The 12607-nt window shown below is 43.4% G+C and overlaps 1 protein-coding gene across 2 annotated transcripts in view; it reads right to left on the bottom strand.

Annotated features, from left to right (window-relative positions):
* Window positions 1-12607, bottom strand: part of GEMIN8 (gem nuclear organelle associated protein 8) — a 62104-nt gene that overhangs the window by 39549 nt on the left and 9948 nt on the right. The window contains exon 1 of one of the 2 annotated variants that reach the window (XM_083174289.1): window positions 8223-8325. The exons of the other annotated variant lie outside the window; for it this stretch is intronic. The gene's annotated coding sequence lies outside the window, so the exon portion shown is untranslated. Of the gene's footprint in view, window positions 1-8222; window positions 8326-12607 lie in introns of those variants that run through there. 2 annotated transcript variants of the gene reach the window in all.

The following is a 12607-nucleotide window of genomic DNA, read 5'->3' as shown; positions in this document are numbered from 1 at the left end:
TTAAACATATTTTATGTGTCTGCCGACACCACCTCACCAGGAAGAGAGAGTTCCATAGTTTAGTTGCCCTGACCGTGATTTTTTTTTCCTTCTTAAAATGCGTACACACGGGGGCGATTTTGTGTAATATCGCGGGAAATATTGTCGCTGAGCAACCATATTGTTCGCAATGGGAGTGTGCACCGGCGATATATCGCCGGGTGCGCGCTCACGTTTTAACCCCTGTAGTGATCGCTGGTCGCAGGAACATGCTCCTGCAACCAGCTGATTACCACTGCCGGGCTCCCCCCGGCAGTTTCTTTTTCATCATCGACCATCTCTGGTGGCTGATGAACAGGGGAGACACAGAGCAATATATAGCTCATCAATATATCTCCCCCGTTTGTGTACGGGGCTTTAGGGAACAAAATCTTTTTTCTTCGAATCTAAACTCGTGCCCTAGAGTCCTTCCTTGTAGTAAAAAAGGGCGCTTGACAGTACCATATATTGGCCCCTGATATATTTGTACATGTTAAGCATGTCCCTCTTAAACATCTCTTCTCTAGCGTAAACAATCCCAATTTGTTCAATCTGTCCTCGTAGTTTAAATTCTCAATTCCCTTTATTAGCTTTGTTGCTCTTTGGATTCTTTCCAGTTCTAGGTCTTCCTTTTTATAGTGCGGGGCCCAGAATTGTACTCCATATTCAAGATGTGGTCTAACCAATGCTTTGTACAGTGGCATAATTACTTTTGAGTCCCTAGTTTCCATGCCCCTTTTTATGCATGCTAGTATTCTGTTTGCCTTGTTTGTTACTATACGACATTGAGAACTACACCCCAATTTGTTATCTATTTGGACTCCTAGGTCCTTTTCAAAGTTCTGAATCACCCAATGCCTCCTGCTTAGGTTATTTATTTATTTGCAGTTTCTTATATAGCGCAGCAGATTCCGTTGCGCTTTACTAGCACCTTGGTTATGTCTCCCAAGGTGCATAACCTTGCATTTATCCACATTGAACCTCATTTTCCACTTTTTTGCCCATTAATCTAGTTTTTTTTTTTCCCAAATAGTTTTTATTAAAGGTTTTGTTCCGTTAAAAACGGAAGGGTAGAAGGGTACAGAATGAAGACAGGGTAAAGGGGGGAATAATCTAGTTTATTAAGATTGTTCAACAACCTCGGTTGATCTAATTACTCTGATCAATTTTGTGTCATCACTCATCAGCAAAGATGGAAATTTAGCTGAGTAACTAATACCAAACCCTGTGGCACTCCACTTAGTACTGGTATCCTATTTGATACTGCGCAATTCACAACCACTCTCTGTTCTCTATTACTCAGCCAGTTCCCTACCCATCTACAAATTCTTACCCCTAGACCAAGTTCCTCCATTTTGTTTATCAACCAGTTTTGTGGCACTGTATCGAAGGCCTTAGCAACATCTAAGAAAACCACATCTACAGCATTTCCACTATCAAGAAATTTGCTGACATCCTCATAAAAGCCTAGTAAATATGTTTGGCGTGAACGATTATTTCACAAACCCATGTTGGTTGATACTAATTAAACTATGAAGATCTAAATATTCCTGGATACCATCCCTTAAAAATCCCTCAAATAATTTACCCACTATTGATGTTAAGCTCCACAGGCCTGTAATTAGCTCGGTCATCCCTTTTTCCATTTTTTGAATATTGGCACTACCTCAGCTAATCTCCAGTCTTTTGGTACCTTACCCGGCGTAAGTGAGTTATCAAAAATGTAATACAGAGGGGTTGCTAATTCCTCCCTTAGTTCCATTAGTACCCTAGGATGAATCCCATCTGGGCCTGGCGATTTGTTTATTTTGATTTTGCTGAGCCGCAATTTTATCTCATCTGTCATGAAAGTAATATTAAGATCTGGCTTGCTCGTTCCATTTGTAGTACCTGTAAGCTCCTCTGTCCGTTCTCCCCTGGTAAAGACTGATGAGAAAAATTAGTTTAACAGTTCTGCTTTTCCCTTATCCTCTGTAAAGCTTTTACCATCAATACAGGTTGAGTATCCCGTATCCAAAATGCTCGGGACCAGGAGAATTTTGGATAACGGATTATTCCGTATTTCGGAATATTTTAATATTTCAATGATGTATTTTGAAGTATCTTGCATTAATGCTGTATAAACACATAATATACACACAAATATATTTTATTACCACATAAAATACACACAAATATATTTTAATTGTTCAAAAAACAAGGTTTCAAAACGTGAAACAAAATGTGTGTACTATCTCAGCACTGAATTTGAATGCCAAGCAATCATTGTCTTGCACATATATAGTGCCAGTTACATATCATGTCCCCAGTGATGCTGTTACAAATGTCCCCAGTGAGTTTCTAGCAAAAAAAAATTTTTTTTTCACTTTCTGGAATGTCCGTATTTCGGAATAATTCGGATAACGGATATTCGGATACGGGATACTCGACCTGTATTGGCTAATGGGCCTTTGTTCTCTTTAATTATTAATTTACTATTGATGTGTTTGAAAAACTTCTTGGGATTGTTTTCTCTCTCAGAGGTTATGTGCTCCTCATTTTCCCTTTTAGCTACTTTGATTACCCTTTTACAAATTTGATTTAATTCTTTATATTTGCTGAATGCCTCGTCATTCACGTTATCCTTATAAAATTGAAATGCTCTCGTCTCATTGTTGATTGCTGTCCTTACCTTTTTATCTAACCATGATGGCTTTTTCTTATTGAATTTACCTTTATTGCTTTTTGGGATGTATTTAATTGTTAGTGATACGAGCACATTTTTTAGTGTTTCCCACATTTCCTCTGCATTCTTCCCCTCAAATAACACTTCCCACTCATGTACTTTTAAAGATTCCCTGAATAATTCGAAGTTAGCTCTTCTAAAATGTAATATTTTAGCCAGTCCTGTATGTTGTAGTTTGCAGAGGTTGATTTCAAGTTTTTTGTTCTCACCAGATAGATTGGACAGAAATCTGTAGGTGTGTACCCCGATTTAGTCATAATGAAATGCAACTAGAACACACCAGGAGACTAATTAACTTGATATGACACATGTGTGCAAAAGTCTGTATATAGAGCAGTAAAAGGAACTGGAAAAAAAATAAAAAAAGCTATAGATGCTGCATCATAGCACTTCATATACAGATTCAGAGACCCATAGATATAAAAGTGTTCCATATAAAATCAATCAGCACAATCTACTGTTGCAACTAGGAACGTATAACTAGCCAAATATAAAAGGCACAAAATAGATGCCCAACACTAGCTAAGACTCATGGCAACTGGAAGACCAAGAGGGTCTGTGTGGCTCAACTGCAGCAAACATATACAAGGACACAGCAGCTAAAGGGCTGAAACATCCAATCAGCACCAAATAATCAATCAGGGTTTTGATACCAGCTGCATTAAGAGTCAGAACATGTACATGTGGTAGGGAATATAGATTGTAAGCTCCACTGGGGCAGGGACTGATGTGAGTAAAGCACTGCAAAATATGTGTGCGCTATATAAGAAACTGTTAATAAATAAATAACTTGGCAAAATGACTTTTCGCAATTGAGTAATTACAAGGAGACTGATTGGAGCTAAAACAAGTAACCAGACCATGTTCTACTAAAAAGTTCCCATACACAGAGCAATGAACTCTGTACGTTTTGTACTAGATTGAATGCTTTTTGTACTAGATACAATGCAATGCAATGTGCTACAGCAGCTTGCTTTTTGTATTAGATACCATGCAATCTAGTACAAAAAGTGCAGGCTTTGTGTGGTGCGTTGTGAGCGTGCATCGCATCCAGAAAAATGCAACGTGTATGGGTACCTTAAGCTGAACTTCCTACAGATATTTGGGTCTATGTCCTAAGCCAGGCATGTCCAAACTGTGGCCCTCCAGCTGTTGTGAAACTACACATCCCAGCATGCCTTGCCATAGTTTTAGCGGTACTGCTTTCCTAGCACGGCGCCCGTCTCATTGTTTGTATGCCTTAAGTTTAAGGTACTTAAGGCATACAATCAACGCGATGGACCCGATTTTTTAATCTCATGGATCTATTGCATCCATAAGATGCATGAGATCCATTAGATAAAAAATCGTGAGCCCCCAATAACCATTGTTAACGCCACCAGCACTATCGAAGCGTGGTGAGCGCAGCGAGCCCGCGAGGGGTGGCGGTACGCGTCCTCCGACCTTTTCATACCCCCACTATCCACGTGGAGTTGATTTTATATAGGGTGGCTCGCTGCGCTCACCACCCTATATAAAATCAACTCCACGCCCACGTGGATAGTGGGGGTATGAAAAGGTCGGAGGACGTGTACCGCTGCGCTCGTCACACTTCGGGTTGGCGTCAATAGTGGGGTGGCGTTAACAATGGGGGGGGGGGGCATTTCACCCATGAGGGCGGGTTAGCAATTAAAATTGGGGTTTTGGGGCCTTTTTACATTTATTCCAATGTAAAAATCTCGTCGATTGCATCATCTCATGCATCTTATGCCGCACAAACACATAAGATGCATGAGATGCTTGAGATATCAGCCCCACACATACAATCTAGATCGTGGGCGCCGTGCTAGGAAAGCAGTACCATTTTAGCATTCCCTAATAGCAAAACTGTGGCAAGGCATGATGGGACTTGTAGTTTCATAACAGCTGGAGGGCCATAGTTTGGACATGCCTGTCCTAAGCCTTAGGTAGGGTAAAGTATGAATCAGCCAGCTCCAAAGGCTGAGTAAAAACAAGTGCAATGGTGCACCCAACCAATCCCACACATGGGCCTTTATTCAAATCTTATTGCAGTGCAAATTTGTTCTCAAAATGGACAAAACCATGTGCACTGCAAGTGGGGCAGATGTAACATGTGCAGAGTTAGATTTGTGTGAGCTATTTTGTTTCTGTGCAGGGTAAATACTGAATGCATTATTTTTACACTGCAATTTAGATTTCAGTTTCAACACACCCCACCCAAATTTAACTCTGCACATGTTACATCTGCCCCACCTGCAGTGCACATGGTTTTGCCCATTTTCCAAACAAATTTGTACTGCAATCAGATCTGAATAAGGGTCATGACGAGACCCTGCTATGTAGGATGCCATGCTGCGTTTGTCCAGTGTGTACTCTCTATCACAATGTGGAGGCGCGTTTCTGCTGGTCGGTTCTTATGACCTTTGGAACATTTTTATGTATTGACGACCGCATACTCCTAGATTTAGCCACAGACTATATCTACTGAAAGATCACATGCGCTATATCACAAGATAGCAGATTGTATGCACTATATCGTTTGTCTGGGAGCAGAAGAGAAATAAATGACAACATTTGCATCATTTACAAAGTTGGCTAATTTCATGCAACTTAACGCTCTGTGGTTTCAGCTGCCTGCAAGGGCACAAGCGGCAGAAGGCTGGCACTAATGCAACAAAACAAAACAGGTATACAGAGCGTGGAAAGCAATCCTACTGGAAACTTCAAAAGGATATATATATATATATATATATATATATATATATATATATATATATATATATATATATATATATATATATATATATATATATATATATATATATATATATATATATATAGCAACCAATAGTATCATCATAAGTATGGTTGTCCAAGAAAAAAAAAAAGTTTCAGGGTCACATGTAAAACAAGAACAGAGAAATATATGTCTGTATACTGTATATTCATTATAGGGGAAAACAAAATAAGTTCTTTGTATCTCCCTCTAATCTTCAATATAGTTGCATACCGTACTCACACCTAGGTATGGGGTGGTTCACAGTCATAAACGTATCTGAATGTGTGGTTGTACCCTCCATCTAATCTCTAATCACACCAGCATGGAAACAGTGGAATAATAGCTGTGAATTCGCATCAAGGTTTCTTTTATGCAGTTTTCTTCCCATTTATTTGCTCCTTATGACACTATCATCAAGTGACAGAACCAGGAAACAAATCAAATTCCGTATCCGCAGTAATGTGCAGTTAGAATTTGTGTAACAAGGACCAGCTTAGCAGATGGTGTTAATGACCCATTTTAGCCCATAACCTAGGTAGTGCAATCTCTGTCCACTGCTAGAGGGGGATTCGGTATGAAATCCCGACAGGGTCAAAATCCCGAATGGGTCAGAATCCCGACAAGGAGAAAAAAAACCATGTCAAAATCCCGACAAGGACAAAATCACCGACATTTATTATGTACAGGTGAAACAGTCAACATGACTGGGTCGACAGGTCAACATGGGTTTTTCACTGTTTTTTTTACCCAAATGTCAACACGGTCGACATGGACACAGTTGAAAGTGAACCACAGCCCATCGCTTCGCTCGCAATGCTTCGGGCACGGTGCCTCGCTGCGTCTGGCACACTATTTTATTCTTCCTCCACACCCTAGTGGATGGTAGGGCATGAAATACCGCCTGTCGGCATATGTCGGGTCAAAAAACAGTGGAAAAAAAAACATGTCTACCTCACGACCTGTTGACACCAAATCATGTTGACTGTTTCACCTGTACATTCTATATTTTGACCTTGTCGGGATTTTAAATGTAGGTATTATGACCCATTCAGGATTTTGACTCTGTCGGGATTTTGACTGCATCCCATAGAGGGGTGGACAACGGTTTCTCTGCCAATACGTTTCAACAATTTTCTTCCTCATTGCCCTGAGGAAGACAATTGTCATGTGGAGCAGTGTTTTGGTTAAGCTAATAGGCAAAACACTGCAATCTTAGCAGGAAAGATCACTGTATATCCCTGCAGGGGATGCGGTCATTTGGTCTACAGCATGATGGTCGACAGTCATTAGGTCAACATTGGAAAAGGCCGACATGGGTCTAGGTCGAAAGGTCATTAGTTCGACGGGTCGTTAGGTCGACATGGTCTAGGTTTCACAGTTTTTTCAGCCGACAGGTGGTATTTCATGCCCTACCATCCACTAGGGCGTGGTGGGAGAATAAAATAGTGTGCCAAGCGTAGCAAGGCACCATGCCCGACACATAACGAGCGATGTGGTGCACTTTAAACTGTGTCCATGTCGACATTCAGGTTAAAAAAACGTATGTCGACCTAATGACCTGTCAACATTTTCCCATGTCGACCTAATGACTATCGACCATAATGCTGTAGACCAAATGATCCCAACCCCCCTGCAGGCGATGGCAACACATAGGAACTGGGGGGCCTACACACAGAGCAATCCATGCTCCATGTCTAATGTAGGGTACACACGACGACGACGACCCGCTCACGATGCACATTGTGAGCGGGTCGTCAGTGTTTCTTCAGACCCGCTCACGATGATGCGGGGGGGCACGACCCGCTCACGATGTGCACCGTGAGCGGGTCCGATCCAATGGCGACCCACACCCAGCAGTATGGTCGTTATTCAGATCAATCACGCAGCAGCGCATCGGATCAGATCGGTCCAAGGGCCCAATCACCACACAATCTACATCCAATTGGTCGGAATTGGATCTAGATTGAGGGGAACGGGCCCTAGTCGTCCTGGTGTGTACCAGGCATAAGCGATCTAGTGAGATCACTTAAGGTCCCCATACACTGTACAATTATTGTATGCAATCTGGACTACATTGCATACATTTTGCAATGCAATCTAGCCCAAATTGCATACAATTGTACAGTGTATGGGCACCTTTAGAAACGGGACTAAAATCGCCCCGTGTGTTTTCCCCTTAATGCATTTTGGTTATTATATAGATCGCAGAAAAGTCCTTTGTCTTAAAACTTTGTTTTTTCTGAAAAGATTTAAGATCTTTATATTATCACGATAAAAACAGCTGATTTACCCTAATTTAGTATACCTTTTACAAACACTCTTTCTCTCTATATATTTATCGAAGTTTGATACTTTGGGGAAAAAAATAGTTAAGGGAGCCAAACCCCTATAACGAATAGTCCTTAAGAGCAGTACAGATGAGAATAAGCAGTGAGCAGCAGAACACACAGGTGGAGCACAATGTGACACACGAGCTCTGCAACTACTCAGCTCCTAACCACCCGGGCCACAAGCACGTCTGCCACACATAACACACTTCTGAGAATGAGAAAGTCTGTGTGCCTGGTGCAGACGCAGCTCATACGCCGGGCAGTACATGGAGGGTGGCGATGCTGCTATCAGTAAACACGTAGCCGGCATTACATCATGCAGGGCTGGGCCGCCGAAGCAGCGGTAGCGCCTCTAGCAGTGACAGCATACCTGCAGGGGGCGGCGGCTGCGGCACCTGTCCCAGTGTGTGAGCCGGAAGCTGAACAGTGACTTCCATGCTACACCGGGCCCCGCCCACCTTACACCCACAGCCAATAGCCGCATTGCTAAGAAAGCACCAATAATCGCGACGTTCTCACTATCACTTCGTGGGGAATCTGTGCGGAGAGTTAAAAGAAGGTCGATGATTGGCTGACAGCCTGACAGTCAGAGAGCCAAGTTTCATTCTCTCATCTCAGTAAAAAGTGAGTGTAATGTGCGTAGAGATGGGCAAAACGGGTCACTAAAAGGAGCTGTGTCCAAGAGAACAATCCGTGTAAAGATCCAGATCTTTTAGACGGATCATCGTCTCGCTTTGAAAAAGGGGTAATTTGTTAATAACTTGCTTTAACAATCATTTATTGCCATAAACGTAAAAAACATTTTTTTTTTACTTTTTTTTTTTAAACAGTGAGCTGAACAAATAAAAAGAACATACATGACCGAGTAAAACACTGATCGATGGCTGGGTGCAGAATCACCATCGATGGCTTCTGCACCGATGGCCATCCCTAGTAGCAGCAGCCTTGTTATTTCTTTCACTTGCAGTCGCAGCACTGTGTAACTCAGTCTGCACTCTCTAGAGTTAAGCCCCGTACACACTGGGGTAGATATATTGCTCAGCAATATATTGCTAGCAATATATTGCTGAGCAATATATTGCCCAGTGTCTCCTTTGCATCAGCGACCAGAGATGGTTGCTGATGAAAAGGATCCTCTGCTGGCGGTGCCGCAGAGGTAATTAGCTCCTGCGACCAGCGATTAGAAAGGGGCTGAAAACGGGAGTTTATCGCCGGGGCACACTCCCAATCACTGGCAATATAGTCGCCAGCGACCATATTCCCAGCGATTATAGCCCCTATCGCCCCCGTGTGTACACAGCATTAGGGGTAGATTTATTAAGCTTGGTGAAGGGATTAACTGTCTGGTTTTTACATACCTCTCAACATGCTCCTCTCCAGGAGGGACACTTTGCTCTGTTTCTGGACTTCCCCCTTAATTTATGACTGCTGTCACCTGTTTTAAACAGGTAAAAGCAGGGTTGCCGACCCTCCCGGAATTCCCGGGAGTCTCCCGAAAATCGGGTCCCACTCCCGGCCCCCCGGAAGGGTGGGCAACCCTCCCGGAATCTGGGGGACCCCCCTGAGCCCCCTGAATCGCGGCATGTAAATGCCGCAATCCGCGGGACTCAGAGGAGGGGTGGAGCTAAAATGGCACAATCGTGTAATTTTAGCCCCGCCCCCTCCATGGAGATCAGTCATTTCTCCTATTTCCTGTAATGGGGGCTGGGATTAATGACGTCACAGTCAAGCCCCACCCCCCGATCGGGTAAGGAAAGTCTCCTCTCCGGGCTTCTCCCGCAGAGGAGCATTTAAATGGCGGCAACCCTGGGTAAAAGGATAAGAAAGGTGTTTCCACACAGGTAGTAGCAATCGAACATTAATACACCGTTCTCACTGCCGCAAAAACCCAGGTATTTCCCGGGGCAAGCTGAAAATTCCCGTGTCCTGTCTCAGTGTGAAAGGGTCTTTGTGAAATTCCTTGGTGTTATGCCCCTGCAATTACACCCGGGTTTTTTGCAGGGTTTTTCCTGGGTAATACACGGGTGTATGGCAGTGTGAACAGCACAGACCCGGGTTTTTCACACAAAAATTTGCTCATTGGGGGATGTAATCATGTGATATGTGACATCATCTTTAGCCAGCCAATAAAAGCTGCTTTTAAACAGCCTATCACAGCAATTTGTACAAATTTCCCAACACCCAATCAAAGCTGCTATTACATTCCACACACTTGTTGGAAGGCAGACCATGGAAAGCAGTGTGAAAGGGGTAGACCCAGGAAATTCCCTGTTCTGAGGTGCAGTGTGAAGTGGGGCCGGTTGAGCTGACAAGCTCTATGCCCCCCAAAAAATCCTGCAAGAAAACCCGGGATTTTGCAGGGGGTGGCAATGAGAACATGGTATAAGAGAGAAGTCCAGAAACAGAGCAATGTGTCCCTCCTGGAGAGGGTCATGTTGGGAGGTATGTTTTTATCACTGTCCAATCAGCTCCTACCTGTGAAGCTACAGGCTTGGTTTAAAAAATGAAAGTCTCCTCTCCGGGCTTTTCCCGCAGAGGAGCATTTAAAAGTCATCAACCCTGGGTAAAAGGATAAGAAAGGTGTTTCCACACAGGTAATAGCAATCGTACATTAATACCCCGTTCTCACTGCCGCAAAAACCCGGGTATTTCCCGGGGCAAGCTGAAAATTCCCGTGTCCTGTCTCAGTGTGAAAGGGTCTTTGTGAAATTCCCAGGTGTTATTACCCTGCAATTACACCCGGGTTTTTTTGCAAGGTTTTTCCTGGGTAATACACGGGTGTATGGCAGTGTGAACAGCACAGACCCGGGTTTTTCACACAAAAATTTGCTCATTGGGGGATGTAATCATGTGATATGTGACATCATCTTTAGCCAGCCAATAAAAGCTGTTTATAAACAGCCTATCACAGCAATTTGTACAAATTTCCCAACACCCAATCAAAGCTGCTATTACATTCCACACACTTGTTGGAAGGCAGACCATGGGAAGCAGTGTGAAAGGGGTAGACCCGGGAAATTCCCTGTTCTGAGGTGCAGTGTGAAGGGGGTCTGTTGAGCTGACAAGCTCTATGCCCCCCCCCCCCCCCAAAATCCGGCAAGAAAACCCGGGATTTTGCAGGGGGTGGCAATGAGAACATGGTATAAGAGAGAAGTCCAGAAACAGAGCAATGTGTCCCTCCTGGAGAGGGTCATGTTGGGAGGTATGTTTTTATCACTGTCCAATCAGCTCCTACCTGTGAAGCTACAGGCTTGGTTTAAAAAATGACAGGTAAGAGCTGATTGGCCGGTGATAAAAACCAGACAGTTTATCACTTCACCAAGCTTAATAAATCTAACCCTTAGTACATCTCAGCTGAGCTCAGGCAAATGCATTGTAATGAAAAACGAAACTGAAAGTAAAAGAATGATGGTTCACTGTTTTGGGATCGACAACTCACTCACTCTTTATGGGGAACCATCCAAAAGACTCGCTACGTTCACAAATGACCCATCTCTATAATGTAGGGATGAATCACTGGCTGCGCCACGGCCTGCCATCTATCGTTCAAATTGCTGCCGGTATTGTAAGTGCCCATCGATGGCAGCATACTACTGTATGTAATGGTTGACCACAGATGGCTTTGATGATCGATGGTTATCCCGTTACTTTGATTAGTTACCCGTGGTCCAATACCCACCAACTGTACCTTTTTTAGCTGGTACAGTACAGTTTTTTATGGCCTGCATACCTCCCAACATGACCTTCTTTAGGAGGGACACAATGCTCTCCTTCTGGACTTCCCTCTTAGGGGGAATTTTACTAAGATGAATTCGTAAAAAAAAAATTGTATTTTCATAGGAAAATACACATTTTTTTGGTGTATTCGTATTTTTGGCATTTACTTTCGTATTGATGGGACATTCGTATTTGTATTTACAAATACGAATGAATACACCATCGATAGAATATGACAGGAATCACCATTCAAAAGGATGGTGATTCCTGATTTACTAAGTGGCCATATTGAAAATACGTCCGCTATTTGGCGTAAACAGCTGCGAATGGCCGGCCAAATACGGCAGGAAAATACAATTTATTTACTGTCGTATTTGGCTTTAGCCTGCATGGATTAGTCAGATCCGTGGAGGCTTCAGTGTGTAAAAAAATAGAAAAATAAATAAATGAAAAAAACAAAAACGGGCGTGGGGTCACCCCCACAGCCATAACCAGTACCAGGCTGAAAGAGCCGGGGTTGGTATTAAAAAATCAGGGAACCCAGAAAATAGGGGTTCCCCGATTTTTTAAAACCAGGTTCTGGGCTGGTTCCCAAAATAGGGGGACAAAATGACTAGGGGTCCCCCGTATTTTAAGAACCAGCCCCAGGCCAAACCAGCCAGCAGGGTAATGCCACAGCCGGCCAAAGCATTAACCCTACTGACCAGCCAGCCTGGCCAGGGGCCCTGGGGGAGTGGGGACCCCCCAATAAAGCCCCCCCCCTCCAGGACTTACCTGACCAGGCTGAAGCCTGGTGCTGTCCCCGGTGACCCTGAAACGGTGTTCACTGGGCTGATTCAGTGTAAAAAAAAAAGAATCAACTATTGTTTAATAGTGTGGAACAATGAGTCCCAGCAAGCCTCCCCCGCAAGCTGGGACTTGGTGAACCACAAATTCCAGCATGCGGGGCATTAAAGGGCCCACTGGCACTTGTAGTTCCACAGTATTAAAAATAGTAAAATATACACACACTGACTCATGAAAAATAAAACTTTAATA

The sequence above is a fragment of the Crinia signifera genome, chromosome 2 (assembly GCF_055691185.1).
Source record: "Crinia signifera chromosome 2, ASM5569118v1, whole genome shotgun sequence".
Classification (NCBI taxonomy): Eukaryota; Metazoa; Chordata; class Amphibia; order Anura; family Myobatrachidae; genus Crinia; species Crinia signifera.
The sequence above is the reverse complement of the archived record's forward strand: the minus strand, read 5'-3'. Positions and strand labels throughout refer to the sequence as shown.